General features: G+C 48.2%; 1 protein-coding gene across 15 annotated transcripts in view; it reads left to right on the top strand.

Annotated features, from left to right (window-relative positions):
• The window catches only part of Znf516 (zinc finger protein 516), a 96153-nt gene that overhangs the window by 11771 nt on the left and 66815 nt on the right, over positions 1–17567 (top strand). For 2 of the 15 annotated variants that reach the window (XM_052201507.1, XM_052201509.1), the window contains exon 2: positions 16015–16093. The exons of 12 other annotated variants lie outside the window; for them this stretch is intronic. The gene's annotated coding sequence lies outside the window, so the exon portion shown is untranslated. Of the gene's footprint in view, positions 1–16014; positions 16094–16476; positions 16543–17567 lie in introns of those variants that run through there. One more of the 15 variants, XM_052201517.1, reaches the window with a different exon arrangement.

Genomic DNA, 17567 nt, shown 5'->3' with positions numbered 1-17567 from the left:
TTCTCTTCTCTTCTCTTCTCTCTTTTCCCTCCTCCATTCCTCCCTCCCTATTCTCCCTCATACTGACCCTCCCTCCCCTGTTTCTTTTTTGTTTCCTTTTGAGCCTGGCCTCACTGTGTGCCAGGATAGTGCTTTCGTGATTATTTGCAGTTCTCTGTAGATTTCTGTTTGGACTTTACTGTATCTAGGTGACTTAGAGGTGATCTTTGGTGGGTGAACCTGGAGTTCTATAGGTGCTGAATTGCAGGAAAATCTGGTTACTCGGCCAAGGCCATAGATGGGGTGGGGCTTGGCCTGGGTTCTTAGCACCAGGTTGGTTTTCTTTCCAGGATATTGGCACTGAATACACACAGCTAGGTGTGCTCAAAGTCCGCCTAGAGGACAAGGCCACTAAGGAGTCTGCTGACTCAGCCCCAAGCTGGCGAATGATCAGTTACTAAGCAAGGTTGATAGAGCACCTTTCCGCTCACCTGTGGTGCTCAGAGCTAGCTCCAAACTGGTGGAAAAAGTGCCGATTCAGTATTTGCATCTCCACAGTGAAGTGTTTGTCTAAGAACTGGGCCCGTTGTCACCATGCGAGGCCACTGCAGAGTGTTGTCCTGGAGGAAGCAGAGAGGCTGGCCTCCCAGCCAGCCAGCTGTCCGCATAGGCTACCCTGTGGGCAAAGGTGTAGATTTTTCAAGGAAATCCAGTGGTAGCTATCAATACCAATAGCACTGTGTGTTCATATGAGTGTGTGCATATGTGTGTGTGTGTGGGGGGGTGTTTATGAACATTGAGGTTAGGCTGGCTGTCCCCTAAGATCCAATAATCTGCTTGTGTCTCTCTCCAGCACTGGGATTATAAACACAAACTATTGGGCTCCGTTTTTCTTTGACACTGGGGATATGAGCTCAGGTCCTTAGGTGTATATGAAAAGTACTGTATCCGCTGAGCCTTCTCCAGACTGCATTTCCTCTCTCCCCCTCCCTCCCTGTACTGAGATAAAACCCAGGGCCCCTTTCATTTGCTAAGTTCGATACTAATAGTACCTAGAAACATCACATCTTGTAAGCACGTTATTGGCATAGCATAAAGAAACCCCAGAAGAAAAGAATCACTAGAAGATTAGGAACGGTGTTGGAAGAGCCAGCGGCCGTTCTGATGTTACATCAGTGCCCTGTGTCCAAAGCAGGTGAGCAGGTCCTAAAAGCATTGGCAGAGAGGTGTGGGTGGGGACAAGCTGGTAAACAGCATACCAGAGGTGGAGAGCTGCCCAGTGCGTGGCGGGCACTGGCCTCGAGCTCAGCTGAGGCATACACAGGCAAGACGGGTGTAAGAAAGGAGAGATGCAGCCGGAAGGGGAAGAGCCCAGGAGCAGAGCAGGTGCCTTTTCTCTTTAGTAATTCAGCCGAGAGCCCGGTGCCGGTAGCCCACTGGGCCGGAGTGCTCTTTCTGTGTTGTATGTCCTAGTCGGTGTCTGCCTCATTGTGATCTCTGATGACTGCAGGACTCCTGACTCCTGGGTCCTCCACAGCCAGTGCGGCTTAGTTTTGCTTTATCTGGAAAGAAGCACGACCACCTGATCTTTTCTGTGGGATTACTGTAACAGACATCGCCAGTTGGTCTAGGTTTTCTCTGAGAGGAGAAAGATGTCCAGACTGACTCCCAAACTTAGAATGATGTTCATTTTTTGAAGAGGATTAAGTTGTCATTGTTTACCTGAAAGTGTGTGGCCAGTAACTTTATCTGTTTATTTAACCACATGCGTGTGTTTGTGTTGGTGTGTGCATGTGGTTGAGGGTTTCCGTGGAAGTCAGAAGAAACCTTTGAGCTGGAGTGACAGGCGGCTGTGAGCCACTTGGCAAAAAGTGGGAGTTGAACTCAGATCCTCTAAAAGAGCAGCGGGTAATCTTAACCCCAGGCCATCTCTCCAGCCTGTTCATTTGTTTAGTTTTTGTGGGTAAGGGCATATGCTTACCACCATACGTATGTGGGGGTCAGAGGACAACGCGCAGGACTTACAGTACATGGGCCCTGGGCATCAGCTTTGGCAGGTGTTGTTACCTTCTGCGCCATTCTGCTGCCCTTGTACTGTGTAGTTATGCTGGATGATTTTGCTAACTTCCTGAAATGCGCCATGGCCAGTGTAAACTTTCCCCATAGGGTGCTTCTCCCTGTAGGGCACTGCTGAGGCGGCTACCTCCTCTGAGTGTGAGGTGATTAACGTCATGTTACTTTCACGGTGGTGTTAGCAGTTTGCATTTATTTCTGTTGCCACTAAAGGCTGGGAGCACCTTAAGGTCACACACATCCAGTCTGTCACAAAGTACAAATAGGAGGGCAGGACATGGAGTAATTAATTACTCACGATGGTGGGGATCTGAGATACACATGCAGGCCTCAAGACTTCCCCCAGGGGGACACATAAGCCAGAATTTAGGATCAGAGCTTTCTGGCAATCAAAATAAAAAGTGCAGCATGATAATTTATATCTTGCGTTAATTATTATGGAAAACCACTAGGGTTCTTCCTGGAGAAATCATTCTTTTTCAGTGCGTGACACAGGGTGCTCTCCCATTGGTGACACAGGGCACACAGGCGCTCTCCCATTGGTGACACAGTGCACTCTCCCATTGGTGACACAGGGCGCTCTCCCATTGGTGACACAGGGCACACAGGGCACTCTCCCCTTGGTGACACAGGGCGCTCTCCCATTGGTGACACAGTGCACTCTCCCCTTGGTGACACAGGGCGCTCTCCCCTTGGTGACACGGGGCGCTCTCCCCTTGGTGACACGGGGCGCTCTCCCCTTGGTGACACAGGGCGCTCTCCCCTTGGTGACACAGGGCGCTCTCCCATTGGTGACACAGGGCGCTCTCCCCTTGGTGACACAGGGCGTTCTCCCATTGGTGACACAGGGTGCTCTCCCATTGGTGACACAGGGCGCTCTCCCATTGGTGACACAGGGCGCTCTCCCATTGGTGACACAGGGTGCTCTCCCATTGGTGACACAGGGTGCTCTCCCATTGGTGACACAGTGCACTCTCCCATTGGTGACGCAGGGTGCTCCCCCATTGGTGACACAGTGCGCTCTCCCATTGGTGACACAGTGCACTCTCCCATTGGTGACACAGTGCACTCTCCCATTGGTGACACAGGGTGCTCCCCCATTGGTGACGCAGGGTGCTCTCCCATTGGTGGTGCAGGGCGCTCTCCCATTGGTGACACAGGGTGCTCCCCCATTGGTGACACAGGGTGCTCTCCCATTGGTGGTGCAGGGCACTCTCTTATTAGCTTCAATGCTGTTTATTTTTTGATGACTTTGCAGCTCAGTGACTGTCAGGGAAGATGCTACAGAGGTTTTCATAGGTGATTACTTCTGGCTACACAGATACTAAAGAATTCATAAGAACAAACTACAGTGCCTTAGCAGGTGCTGATAACTACTTATTGTGCACGTCCAGAGGCCAGAGTGCACCACAGCACATGTGTAGAGGTCAGAGGTCAGATTGTGGGAGTTGGTTCTCTTCCAGCACATGGGTCCGACGGATTGAACTCAGGTTCTCAGGCTTGGTGGCAAGCACCCCGCTGGCTGAGTTACTCTGTGACCCTCTTACTAATTGTTTATAATAGATTTAAATTGGTGAAAGCCTGGATAACTTGCCCTCAGATGAGTCTGTGGCCTTTGATGGACCAGTCATCAGGTGCCTGCTCTGAACATGGCCCTGTTGTGAGAACCACGTCTGTCATTTAATATTTAGAACAGTCTGAGGAAGTTGGCAGCGCTTTCTGCTGCTTTTCACATGGGGGCCTGGAAACTAGAACCCTTAATGAAGCTCGTAGCTGGCTTCTCCGGGCAGCAGCTGCCCTTGGTTTGTGCCCCACCCCTGCCACCACTCTGTGCCTGTTGAAATGATTGTAGAATTGATTTCCATCTTTGTCTGAGCCATTTGAAATAGGAGCACTTTGGGAGTCATGGCCCACTCCCCATTCTCCTGCAGGTGTATTCTTCCCAGGAGTCTGAAGGATGCTTATAACAGCTCACCTGAGTTTGACTTGCTGTTGTGTCCTCTATCTAGGTCTGAAATAGGCATGAGCCTTGTGTAGTTACCAGGGTGGCCTAAGGAAGACTCAGTGCAGGAGGACCTTGGAGCTCTAGCCATCTGAGGCCCTTGGGCTGTGCCCTTTTGTCCTACTGGCCTCATGCGGGGGGGGGGGGGGGGAGGGGGGGAGGGGGCTGATAGGGAGTTTTGAAACTCATCCTCCCTAGTTGGACCCCCAGGTTTATAGATGCCACATTTGGGAGAAGGAATGTTCCTCTTCCTCCCTCTCTCCTCCCTCTCTCCCTCCCCCCCCTCTCTCTGTTCATGTGTATTAGGTTACAGGCATGTGTAGCCATGCCTTGAATTTTTTCTTTTTTTCCTTCCCCTTCCCTCCCTCCCTCCTTCCCTTTCTTCCCTCCCTCCCTCCCTCCTTCCCTCCTTCCCTCTTTCCCTCCCTCCTTCCTTCCCTCCTTCCCTCCCTTCCTCCCTTCCTCTTTCCCTCCCTTCCTCCCTTCCTCTTTCCCTCCCTTCCTCCCTTCCTCTTTCCCTCCTTTCCTCCCTCTCTCCCTTCCTCCTTCCCTCCCTCCCTCCCTCTCTCCCTCCTTCCCTTCTTCCCTCCCTCTCTCCTTCCCTCCCTCCCTTCCTCTTCCCTCCTTCCCTCCTTCCCTCTTTCCCTCCTTCCCTCCCCCTCTCCCTCCCTTTCTCCTTCCTTCCCTCCCTCCCTTCCTTCCTGTTAGGAATTTGAACTTGGGTCCTAATGCTTGCAGAGCAAGCACACTTACCCACTGAGCAGTCTCCCCAGCACACTTTTCTACAGATAAGTCTTTTGGGCGGTGAAGATGTCTTGAGCTCGAGTATGTATCACTATGGAGAAGCCCTTTGCTATGGACACTTGAAATTTGGATTTTGGGGCTGGAGAGATGGCTCAGTGGTTAAGAGCACTGACTGCTTTTCCAGAGGTCCTGAGTTCAATTCCTAGCAACCACATGGTGGCTCATAACCATCTGTAATCGGATCTGATGCCCTCTTCTGGTGTGTTGGAGATAGCTATAGTATCTCCATATACTTCATATACATAAAAAAATACTTCTTTGGGCTGGAGAGATGGCTCAGTGACTAAGAGCACTTGACTGCTCTTCCAAAAGCCCTGAGTTCAAATCCCAGTACCACATGGTGGCTCACAACCATCTGCATCCGAAGACAGCTACAGTGGACTCATACATAAAAATAAATAAATCTTTAAAAAAATTACTTCTTAAAAAAAAAGCCTCAAACCCTCCAAATGCCAGCCATAGATGGCATTTCATAGTAAGAGGTTTTTAAAAATATAATTTGGTATCTCACACAGTAGACTTCGGTACTTTTTCTCAGACATCACACATGTCAAAGCTGTTCTTAGCCCAGAGGCCTCAGACAGAGTTTGGTCTGCGTGGTTGCTGTCTGTGGACTGATTGCCACTCATTAAGACAGAATGCCAACAATCACATCGAAAGAGAGTTGGGCAAAATTAATGATGTTTTAAAATTTTTAATACACTCAGAATGTTTCTTAATCATCTACCGGAGGGCCTGCTGGACGGCTCAGTGGGTAAAAACCTGGACTGTAGTCTGGAAGGCCATTGGTGGAAGGAGAGCCTTCCCTGGGTGCTCTCATAGCCATGGGGGCGAGGGACGGTGTGTGGAGAGCAGGGTGCCCTGTTTGCGGAGCTGCTGTGTGTGCAGCAGGTGCCTCTGTGTCGCCCTGGAGCATCTGCCTCCCATGATCGAGTGTCGTCTCCTGTGTTCAGTCTTCCCCCAAACGCCCTGGAGTTTCAAGTATTCACTATACACTTAGTGCTAGATTGAGGAATCCTAAGGGTTTATCTCAAATGAATTAGTTTTTATCTCGTATTTTGCCTGAAAAAGGTGAGATGGGTATGTGCTCCCTACCATCTAATGGTAATTTAGTGCCCAGTTTACTTCTTATTTTCATAGGTTTAAAAATGGTACTTAGCTGGCTGGTTAGCTCGGTTTGTCAGAGCATGGTGCTGATAAAACTGGCACTTGTTAAAAAAGTAGAGAAACAAGACTGCCCTCATTAGAGTAGTCGTTATTTATATATTTATACTTTGGCATGTTTTTGTGACTCTCACAACATGAGCATTGTGTTAATGAAAAGACCGATTGATAAGCATTGTCTGGGCTCGAGGTAGACCAGGTGGAAGCCCCAGGGAGGGATAAGCCATCTCTTTTTGCGACATTTTCTTGGTAGACTGTGAGCAGGCTCTCCCGCCAGTGTCAGAATTGCTCATGGATTTTCCTCATGCCAGTACTGCCTACCTGAAGGATGGTTGTTGACTACAGGGTGGTCCTCTTAGGCTCTGTATTAGAGTCTGTGAAAATGGTTTGGGGGTTAGCTTAGGACTGCGGGAGGCAGGCCGACCACCTTGTTTTCTCAGAAGGATGAGGGAACAGAGCTGTTAATCTTTAACAGGGTACCAGCTCCATCATCTGGTCAGCCACATGCATGTCCAGGTGACCGTGTTAGAGGAACTGCTCAGGAGAGGGCAAGGCAAGCACGTCTGACTGCACCAAGCCGAAGCGGCCACCACTGCCACCGCCACCGCCACCGCCACCGGGACACCTGGGCTCCCATGCCCGAGGGAGGGCAGTGCCAGCACTGCAGGGCCCTCATCCTGCCAACGTGGTTTTGGAGCAGGTCATTCCTCCTGAGCTGCTGGGAATGAGAAGGAGAGAGGGGACACTTCACAACAGGCCACACTGTGAAGACAAACACAGCAGTGGAAGGATGGCTTCAAGAAGGAAAGGAGCAGAGACCTCAGTGAGCACCGCAGGGCACAGAGACACCTCGGGTAGTCCTCAGACTCTCCAGTTTGTCTGGTACAATTTTATTCTGATTTCAAGGCAAAAGGTGAATTACTTCCTGTTCTTGGATGGGACGCCTAGTTACCAGATCTTCACGCTCGTAAATGCAGAAGTTCTGTTCTGCAGGTTTATTGTTTTGACTGAGGGTCAAGTTCCATTCCTGGCTGTATCAATCACTGCAGTGCTTGTTTTGATAAGTGAAATGCTCTTGAAATGGCCTGGAACTCTGTTTATTATCTCTTGGAAGCACAGAATCGGTGTTGAGAAAACTTGCTAGGCTTTTAAACGTGAGACTGGCTTGTGTTCAGGTGGGGTCACCAAGGCCAAGTGTACATTGCTCACGGAGGACAAAAGGAGCAGTCAGCACATATGCTAATGTAGTCAGTGGACTTTTCTGTTTAAAAGGAAACTGTTTCCTGAGTGTCCTCGCTGGAGAATGGACGGACCTTGTTTGATTGCTTCTTGGGTTCAGAAATCCCAGAGTCTCTGGGACTTTAGGCCTCATCACTGGGTTTTGGTCTTGGAAATGATTTAAGTCTCCAGAGCTAGCCACCCCCTGTTGGCTGCACAACTGGGGCTCAAGAGCTCAGGCTGTTTCTAACCAGTCATGTGAAATTTACGGTTATTCAATTGCCTTAGGATCTGCTGGTCAGATGGGACATCAACACCATAATAAATTAAAGTGTTCTGATGATAACGCCCCTTCCTTAGACAAGCCCTGGCTGGTTTGGAGTGTTAGTGGTAAGCAGGACCACAGGCCTCCAGCTCACCACTGGGGCAGAGAGATCTTTCGTATTCATTTGAAAGGCACTTTGTTTGATTCACTTTAAGAAGGCTGCATTGGAGCTTAGAGAATGGGCTGGGTCCTGCTTTTGAGTGAAAGGAATTATGGGAGCTGAGAGGGAGCTGGGGCCGTGTCCTCACAAGGCTGTGAGGTGTGCTTTGTCTCTTCTATGTAATTTCCTTGCCTGGCAGAGAGATGATTCAAGTGCTGTAGTCCAGGGGAAGTAATTGAAGCTATATACGTATTTTAATTATTGAACCAGAGTAACTGATTGACAGCTGTACTCAGGGTCTTTTGCTTGGTGGGGGCTAAAGATAGACTTTGCTTTGAAGACATACACAGAAAATGTCAAAAGTTAAGGTCCATGACTTCTGCTGGATGTCCTGGAGAGCTGTGGCTTGGTTGACAGCCACCGACTTAGTTTAGTAATTAAAGATTACCTTATGTGCATGAGTGTTTGCCTGCATGTATACCTGCGTACCTGTGCATGGCTGCTGCCTTCAGAGGCCATTGGACCCTTTAGACCTAGAGTTAGTTATAGGTGACTGTGAGCCACCATGTGGGTGCTGGGAACTGAACCCGCATTCTGCAATCAGAGCTAATATTTTCAACTGGTGAGACACCAGCGCCTATTTTATTATTTTAAAATTTAAATTTGTTATCATTTGATGTGTATGTATTGGTGCTTTGATTGTATGTATTTGTATGCAGTACCCATGAAGACCAGAGGAGGGCACTGGATCCCCTAGAACTGCAATTATAGGAAGTCATGAGCCACAATATGAGTGCTGGGAATTGAACTTGGGTCCTCTGCGAGTCTTCTTAACTACTAAGCCACCTCTGCAGCCCTCTAATATCTACTTTAGCAATTTAATTATAGTCAAACGCGGGTTAGTATGCTCCATGCCCAAATTAAACTTTATTTTAAAGGCTTACAAAAATGTTATCAGTAATGAAAAAAATGTAATCATCGTTGATACTGGATACTTATAAAGTAAAAGGGAAATGACATCGTAGGAAAAATATTAGAATTGCACAACATAGTCATGGTTTCCTGTGAGTTGCTATGTATTAGCCCCTCTGTTATTCTGGTGGCCATTTAACTACATTAGCTTAGTTATATGTGAAGATTTTTCCATGTATATGGTTTAATATCACAAATTAAAATGGTATGTTATGTGATTTTTTTTATACAACTAAAATTTTAAAATTAAAAAATTCTCTATGTACATATCAGTATATACCTGCATACATATTGTGTGGTGTGTATGGGTGTGTGCACACATGTTTATGCAGGTACATGTGCACATACAACCAGAAGAGTACATTAGGTGCCTCTTCTTCCTCATAGCATTCATCTTATTTCTTGAGACAAAGGGTCACTGATGGTCAGCTAGAGTGTCTGGCCAGTGATCTCTGGGACATCTATGTCTATGCCTGCCCCACAGAAGGGCACAGGTATTCACTAAGCATCTGTAGCTTGGATGCTGGGGATTTGAAGTCAGGTCCTCTTGTTTTCATAGCAAACACTGCTTAGATCTCCTCATTCTGTGTTTTTATTATATATAAAAAATAAAGCCATGTATGGGCCATAGTCTGCACACCCACTTGTATGCACACACACCACACACGTTTAGTGCCCAGTGTATGAAGAGCAGACTATTTCGGTGGTCTTGACCACAAACATCCTATGGGGAGTGCTGTGCCCACCAGCTCTGTGCCCTGAGTTGTGTCTGGGAAGTGGATATTGGGGTTGCCTCCAGGGTTTTAGCATGGAAGGGTCTTTCTGGATATATAGTTGTCTATACTTCTGGGAATATTTCTGTAGGGTAAGTTCCTCAAGGTGTGGTGTTTGGAACAAAGGGTCATTTTAATGGGTTAGTATCACCAGACATCACAACAAAGGTAGCCTATGGCATTGTTTACACCCCCTCCCCCCCATGAGAAGTCTGTGTACTGATGAGTTTCTCTGTGTTTGATATTATCTGTCTTTTAAATCTTGGCCAGCCTGAAGTACCATTGCAGTTTAAGATATGCGAGACACAGTTGCTATCTTCAGATATGCCAGAAGAGGGCACTGGATCCCAATACCAATGGTTGTAAGCCACCATGTTGCTGAGAATTGAACTCAGGACCTCTGGAAGAGCAGTCAATGCTCTTAACTACTGGGCCATCTCTCCAGCCTGATAAGTATTTCTAAATGTTTGCAGATCATTTTGTTTCTTCTGCAAATCTCCTGTTTATTTAGTCAGTTTTTGACCAATAGTTTCGTAGTTTTGCTTTACAAGAACACTTCGAATAATAGTTATTTTCATATGTGTTCCTAAAATCTTATGGAGTATATTTAAATTGCTTTTTGTATGTGTGTATGTGTGTGTGTGTGTGTGTGTGTTTGTGTGTGTATGTACACATCCTGTCTGCAGGGGCCAGAAGAAGGTGTCAGAGCCCTGGGGCTGGAGTTAAAGGCGGTTGTGAATGGGCCAGCATGGGTGCTGGAAACTGAACTTGGATTTTCTCCAGGACTTGTATGTTCTTGAGTGCTGAGCCATCTCTCCAGCCCCATTTGATCTTTCCAAGTGCTGCTTTGGTCCTGTTTCTTTGTGGGTTAGCCTTGGGCATTTATTTTGCTTCTGTCTATTTGACCTTTGAACCTGTGGATAGCTTAGTTTTGGCTTCCACTGTGTTACTGTGAAGAGCTGAGCCTCTCACGTGGCTGGTCCTTTGGTGGTACTGTTTTGGAAGCACTTGTTAACTTTCTTCCTGGTGCGTGTGGAGCCCGTGGGGACCTCTGCTGGCTGCTCAGTTGTGTGAAACACCTTGTGTACAGGCTGGAGTTTGATTGTTATGTATTAGTTATAGAAAACTTAAGTGTCCTTCCAGATTTTCTGTTTCTTGTTTTTGGTGTCCTAACCATCCAGGCCTCCGAGGTTAATTTCTGAGGTTGTCTTCTCTCTGTGATGCTTCTGGGTTCTCGTGAGCTTGTGCTTTCTGTTTTATTCCTTGTTTGTCTCAACAGTTCAGGACAGTGGTAGCCTCACACCTTATCAGTGCACAGTTGCCTCCCCCTTCTCCGGGCCTTGGGACCAGGGCCCTGGGTGTGTGGGCAAGTGCTCTCTCTGCCCTGGCTGCTCTCCTCCATGAATTAAACTTCTGATGATGTTTTTGATTTTCACTGTTGGTTTTGTTCTTCATTGCTGTGCATATTTTTTTATCTACTATTTTGGTTTGACTGTTCAGAGCTCTTTAATTTTTAGGAGTGCCTTGTAGGGAACAAATAGTTGAATTTAGCGTTTAGTCCTAGTGTGGATTGTTTCTTTTGAGTCTCTTTCATTTATTTCTGAAACAAATGTTCTTTGCTGTCTCCTCCTGCCGATCTTCCCTGTCGATCAGGTGTCACTTAGGCCGTGGTCTTCATCACCTAAGAGACTGCTGCCCATGCTTCCTGGAGTTACCCTTTATTGCTATCAGTGTATATCATTAACTCCATTGACTTCTTGGTCAGACTCACTTAGAAATGCCTTGTTAGGCCGGGCAGTGGTGGCGCACGCCTGTAATCCCAGCACTCTGGGAGGCAGAGGCAGGCAGATTTCTGAGTTCGAGGCCAGCCTGGTTTACAGAGTGAGTTCCAGGACAGCCAGGGCTACACAGAGAAACCCTGTCTCGAAAAAAACAAATCCAAAAAACCTAAAAAAAAGAAAAAGAAATACCTTGTTAGGCCCCCAGCCAGTTTACATTTGTACCTTTAGAACACTAGCCTGTGCCTGTTGAGCCCTCAGCGTTCAGGGGGGCCCAGGCAGAGGGGCCCTGGCAGGTAAGTGTACTCTGCTGACACTGTCCTAACCCACACCATGCCGTGTTCTCCTCTCGATGGTGGTCTTGTGTGTGTAGTCTTGTAGATTTGCTTTTGCTCATGGTCTAGGTTTCTTGAGGCTCCTTGTGATTGAGTGTGTATTTCCCGAATGGACTGCAGGTGTTCCCACTGGGCTCCGTCCTTTGTTTACAGGAGGAAGTGATCACTGCAGGTCTAGGTTGGTTTTTTGGCTTTGTTCCGTTCTGTTTTTTACTCTCTGAGCTTGAATTTTCCGAGTCACCCCTTTGTTTGCCAGATTACCCTTGCAGGTAGCCGAGCAGCTTCTGTGGAGGAGTAGGGGATGGCTAAGGAGGCCTTCATGGGACAGAACATTGACCAGAGCCCTGCAGAGGAAAGGAAGTAGAGTGTGCCAGAGCTGAGACGTGTGTGAACCCCTGTGCGTGGTAACGTGTAGGCAGATGCACATGGCCACGTATGTGCACATGGATGTTTGCCCTCTGTATGAGTGTATACAGGCACATATGTACAAAAGTACACAGTTTTGTAGCAGTGAATAATGTGGGCAAGTATGCAGTATGTACTTTCCATGTAAGTACACAACATGCATACATACCGCAGTATGCAAGTGTGCCACGTGTCTGTACTCACACATGTTGGCATGTTTATGTCAGCGTAAGCATGCACACAGGCATGTGTGCACACAGTCTTGCCTTGAAACACATACCTGCCATGGTGCATATGTGGCCATGTATGCATATATAATGGAGAATGAGTGCAAAGGACTGTTAAATGCTAGGCAGTGGTTCAGAGTTAGTGTGTGTTCTAACTAAAAATTTAAATGTACATGATTATAATTTTAATTTTTGTAATTACATTTAGGCAGTGGTTGTGACACGTGCCTGTAGCAGGCTGGAAGGCTCCTAGTCAAACTGTCCTCCTGGCTCTGGACAGGGAAGTGTGCTCTAAGGTCAGGCCTTGTGTCTGATCCCTTGGGCTTGGGTGGGAACCTAGGGCTTTTGGATAAGCGCCTGGGAGCTTGTGTTGCAGAATCTCATCTTGTGGAATGGGTTAGGTCAGATCATTTGAACCCTCTGTGGCCTTGTCTTAGTTGGGGTTTCTATTGCTTCGATGAGACATCATTCCTAAAAGCAGGTTGGAGAGGTAAGGGCTATTTGGCTTCCAATAGTCATAATCCTCTGAAGAAAGCCAAGGGAAAAACCCGAGACAGGAACCCAAAACAGGAACTGGAGTACTCATTCATATTCACCTGCCCAGGATGGCATCCCCCTGCCTCCCCGACACTGTGCTAGGCCTTCTCATACCAATCATTAATCAAGAAAACTCACTACAGTCTTGCCTGCATGCAGATAATGTGATGAAGGCATCTTGTGGTAGCCGTGGGTCCTCTTCCCAGATAACTCTAGCTTGTGTCAGATTGTTGAAAACTAACCAAACCAAACCACAGCCAGAACCAGCGAGGACCAGCCTGTAGACAGTGCTGAAACAGGGACACTAGCTGTGCCTTTACACCTGCTCCACCTTTCAGAATCCACAGAGTTGAATTGAAGAATTGTTTTTTTTTCCATTCTAAATCTCTCATACTACAAATGGGCAAAGTTACGGGCCAGCTAAGTTCAGTGACAAGAGTAAATTGCACATCTGGTTATGGAGACGGGGCAGACCTGTGAGTCCTCCAGGATCTGTGGGGATCGCCTCACTTGGGTAACTGAGCTTCCTTGTTGGAGTGAGTGTAGAAATAGCCTGTACTGTGCTGAGCTGTGTGCCACACCACAGCTGCCCTGCAGTGTCTGGGCTGTGTACCCCACCACAGCTGCCCTGCAGTGTCTGGGCTGTGTTGTGTAGATTGCTGCCAGTTGGAAGGTGCTTTTTGATTAGTTATCTAACAAAGACGCTGTCAGAGAAGGTGTGTGGAGGGAAAAGGATATGAAAGTATTGTCAGTTTTATTTAGCTTATGAAATCAACCTGGTGCAGACACAAAATCACAGATAAGATGTTCTGGCTTTGAGTTGTAGGAACTTGTATACTTTCAGCCAAGGATGGCAGTTGAATGTTAAAATCAAATGGATTGGGGCTGGAGACATTGGTTAGTAGGTAAGAACATTGGCTGCTCTTCCAGAGGACCTGAGTTTAGATCCCAGGACCCATATCAGATGGCTCACAACCATCTGTAACTCTAGTTTCAAGCAATCCCACAGCCTCTTGGCTTCTGTGTATGCCTGCACTCAGGTGCACCCCCAAGCATAGTTAAAAAGAAAACGAATCTTAAGAAGTAGTGATTAGTAAACCGAATCCAAATTTAAAAATGCACTCTTTACTTGGTAATACCTTACCAATTTCATGTTTTATGTTGTAGATTCCTGGGGGAAGTACATATAATAGGATTTTGCAAGTTGAAGATTCTAGAAAGAAGACCAGCGTTACCATGGCTCCTCTGAAAGTGAGCCCTTCCTTGGACAACAGGAGTTTCTCATTTTCTTCCATTGAGAGCATGCACTGGACCCCCAGCCAGTAGTGGAAACTGTTATCAGATTTTTAGTTATTCCAGAGGAGAAAAGCAAGAATGTGGTTGAGAGTTCTGAGTGTGCATTTTAGACAGGGCTGTCTAGCAGCCTGCACATTCTCCAGGCTGCGTCGAGGCCTGCTTTAAGAAGCCTCTTAAGAATATAGACAGAGCCATGGCTTTCCAGGCCGGTGTGTGAGGAGCAGGGCAGCACATTCTTAAGAAGCAGTGGTTTGGGTGTAATTTTGGCCCGGTGACCTCACCCTTCTGTCAGTTTGCTAATTTTACATTTTGCTGGGAGAAGGCAGAAAGTTTGTGCCAGACAGCAGAGGTTAGCACGCCCAGGTTCCACTCCACTGGCTGTGTCCAGGCATTCAGGACTGAAGGGCGGGGGCTCGGGGGAGGGGGGGTGCTTATGACTTCATGAGAACAAGCAAAATACTCTGGAGTGAGCTTTAAACGCTGATGAGGAGTGGGTGTTAGGCCTGTTCTCTGCAGTGCTGGTCCCTCAGCCCTTCTTGTTGTTCATACACTGTTGTCCCTGGGAGGTTCAGCACCTTTCCACATTCGGATACAGATACGTGTGAGTGAGGGTGATGTGAGTGAGGGTGATGTGAGTGAGGGTGATGTGAGTGAGGGTGATGTGAGTGAGGGTGATGTGAGTGAGGGTGATGTGAGTGAGGGAGCCCTCACCGAGCAGCTCCTTGAAGACTAAGCTGGGGTGAACGCTTACATGGATGGATATCTTATTTTGTGCCCTTGCAGTTGGTGTGTGTGCGTGCGTGCGTGCGTGCGTGTGTGTGTGTGTCCATCCGTGCACATTGCTTTTTTGATAGGGTCTCCCACTGGCCTGAGACTTACTGATTTGGCGAGGCTGTCTGACTAGCAAGCCTCCAGTATCCTTACGTACGTCTTCCTGGCGTTTGTCCTACCATGTGGGTTCTTGGGATCAGATTGGGGTATCTGTGCTTATGAGGTAAGCACTGCCCAGACTGAATTCTCTTCTCTACTTGAGTTGAATGGTTTATATCAGAGATTACAGGCCTGCACGGGCCACAGATGATGCACATACATTTTGTTGCATTAGAAAGTAGACATTGCCAGTTTCTTGACCTTTATGATCCATTGGATATAAGGGTGTCTAGGGTACCTTGGATATCCTAGGGAACTGGGGTATGCAGCCAGGCAGCTCTGACTGGCATGTAGATCCGGTGCAGTCTCACAAGGAGTCTCTGTGCTTGGGTGGATTGTACCAGTTTGTGAGGCTGCCCTGGTCTGCTCATATGACCAGGCTTGTAAACCCATGGTTAGAGATTAAAGGTATTGTTTTGCATTCTTCATCACTTCATGGGTTGTACTGGCTGCTCAGAGAGAGTAAGGTACATGCAGTTATTTTGCACCTAAAAATAGATTTAAAAGAAAATAGGAAAGCAGTGTTGCTGAGCTTGCATGCTTACGTCTATAAGAAAGTCCGCACCGCTGCTGAGATGACAAGGCTGCGCAGATAACAAAGCAGTATTACGGGGCAGGACTGTGAGAGGTTTCCCTGTCCTGTCTCCATCTGTGCCCGGTGCAAAGTGTCCCAGGTCCCCTGGGTAAGCTCATCTCCACGATCCCAGCTTCCTTTGCTGCTGAGCAGCTGCATGTAGCTTTTAGTAATGACCAGGGTAGCCCCGTGAGAGATGGAGATGCCCTTCCTTCCCCAGAGGTCTTTGGAATGTAGTTAGACAAGGACGTTGGCTTTTGTGCCCTCGTTGAGCCTATGAGGAGACAGTCGTGCTAGGCTGCCTTCACACGAGGCGCAGCAGGGCGGCTGCCTTGTTTTTATATCCCAAAGGTCAGCGCCTCAGGACCCCGTCTCCCCATCTCCTCCTGTCCAGTGCTTGCTCACAGCCCAGTTTGCCACGCTTACCTGTTCAGGAGCTTCTCTGGCGTCCTCGTTGCTTCCTGGTTAAGGGCACAGCTGTTGAGCATGAATGACCTTTGCTCTGCTTGTCCTTGTCCCCAGGTCCTCCAGCTGCCCTGGTTCCTGTGCTAGTCCTCAGCTGCCCCATGCAGGCGTGGCCTCCCGTATGCTGCTACTCCAGGTGGGGAATTGAGGCTCTGCTGGGCCCCTCCCCCTTCCCCACCCCGATCCTTTGGGTCTCCTCGATTCCATCACCCCTCTCTCCATGCAGTTATGGTCCAGTCAGGTTAGCTGTCTCTCTTGTGTCCTGACAACCTTCTGGGTTGATTATTTGGGGCACACTACAGTGCTTGCGACTAAATTTGTTAAGTGCTGGGCCTGCCTCATCCTAACCGCTGGTAGCGAGCTGTGCATGTGTGAGGAGGTAGGGTGCGCAGGGAGACTGGTGGGGACAGTTGTGAAGGGGCAGCAATTGTGGAACTCCGGAGGGAATATGTCATCTTTGACTACTCAGACCAATACATTTTTTTACCTGACTTACTCTTCTCCATATTAGCTAGGAGCATCTGAAGGCAGGAGTGGAGAGACCCCTGTGAGCAGGTCCCCAGAGGAATAGACGTCATTAGTGGTGTGAGTAAAGTATCTCATAGAGCCCCCGATTAGTAGTCCTGGGAGAGAGCTTGGCAGTTTTTGTCAAGGCTGGTCTTGGATGAATGTGTTCGAAGCAAGAGAGGGGTTGTTGATATCTGAAGACCTTCAGAGGAGCATGGGTCACGTGCCTTCGTGCTCCCTGTGTTTGAGCTGGGGACCTGTGCCATATAGAGAAGGGTTTGTACGTGAGTGTGTCTTAGCCAATTATATCCTCGTAGCCCCTCGATTCTGAAGTCTCGCCCCCGCTCCCGAGTCTCCTTTCTTCCCCATCCCCTTATTTCCACAGCCTCTTTCTCAGGGCATAGCCCGCATGTCTGGAGACGTGCTCCACTCTCAGCTCCCCAGATCCTGTCAGAGACCCCCTCTGAGCCTCTCTGGTCCCAGTTCGTATATTCACACACTGGCAGAATGGTAGTAATTATTTTGAGGGTGATGTGTGGGCTGACTGGGTGCAGAAGTAGTGTGTTTATTTTGACAGGTCTGAGTTTGGATGCAGGTGGTGTGCAGAGGGAGGAAGGAGGGTCCTAGGTCTGGTTTAGACTCTAAATCTAGGCCCTGGCCTTTCCTCCTTTGAAAACATTCATAATCTAGCCTCATCTCTTACCCATCTTGGTGTTTTTAACCTCCTCACCAATGTGTAATTTAAGTAAGGGGACAGTTGTGTTGGAAAGCACACATTTCCCCAAAATCTTTCCTGACAGGGCACTCTTGGGGTTTGGTGTACCTGATGGAACACAGCGCGCTTTGGTTTTACTGTATTTGTAAAGTTAGAGATCCCTGCTGAGTCAGTGCTTTTCTTCCCCACTCACTCAGCCTCCACCTGACGATCTCTGACCTTCCCCCCAGCACTGTGGCTGCAGACTTGCCTGGCTTTTGGGGCTCACCCTCCCTGTATGACAGTTCCCCCCCCCCCCCCAGGTCCCATGCAGCACGGCTCTCCTTTGTCTTCCCTGGCTTGTGATCACTATTCACTCTGTCCTTATTACAAAGAAAACTGGCCCAGG

This window comes from Apodemus sylvaticus, chromosome 13 (genome assembly GCF_947179515.1).
Source record: "Apodemus sylvaticus chromosome 13, mApoSyl1.1, whole genome shotgun sequence".
Classification (NCBI taxonomy): Eukaryota; Metazoa; Chordata; class Mammalia; order Rodentia; family Muridae; genus Apodemus; species Apodemus sylvaticus.
This window is presented reverse-complemented; position numbering and strand designations above follow the sequence as displayed.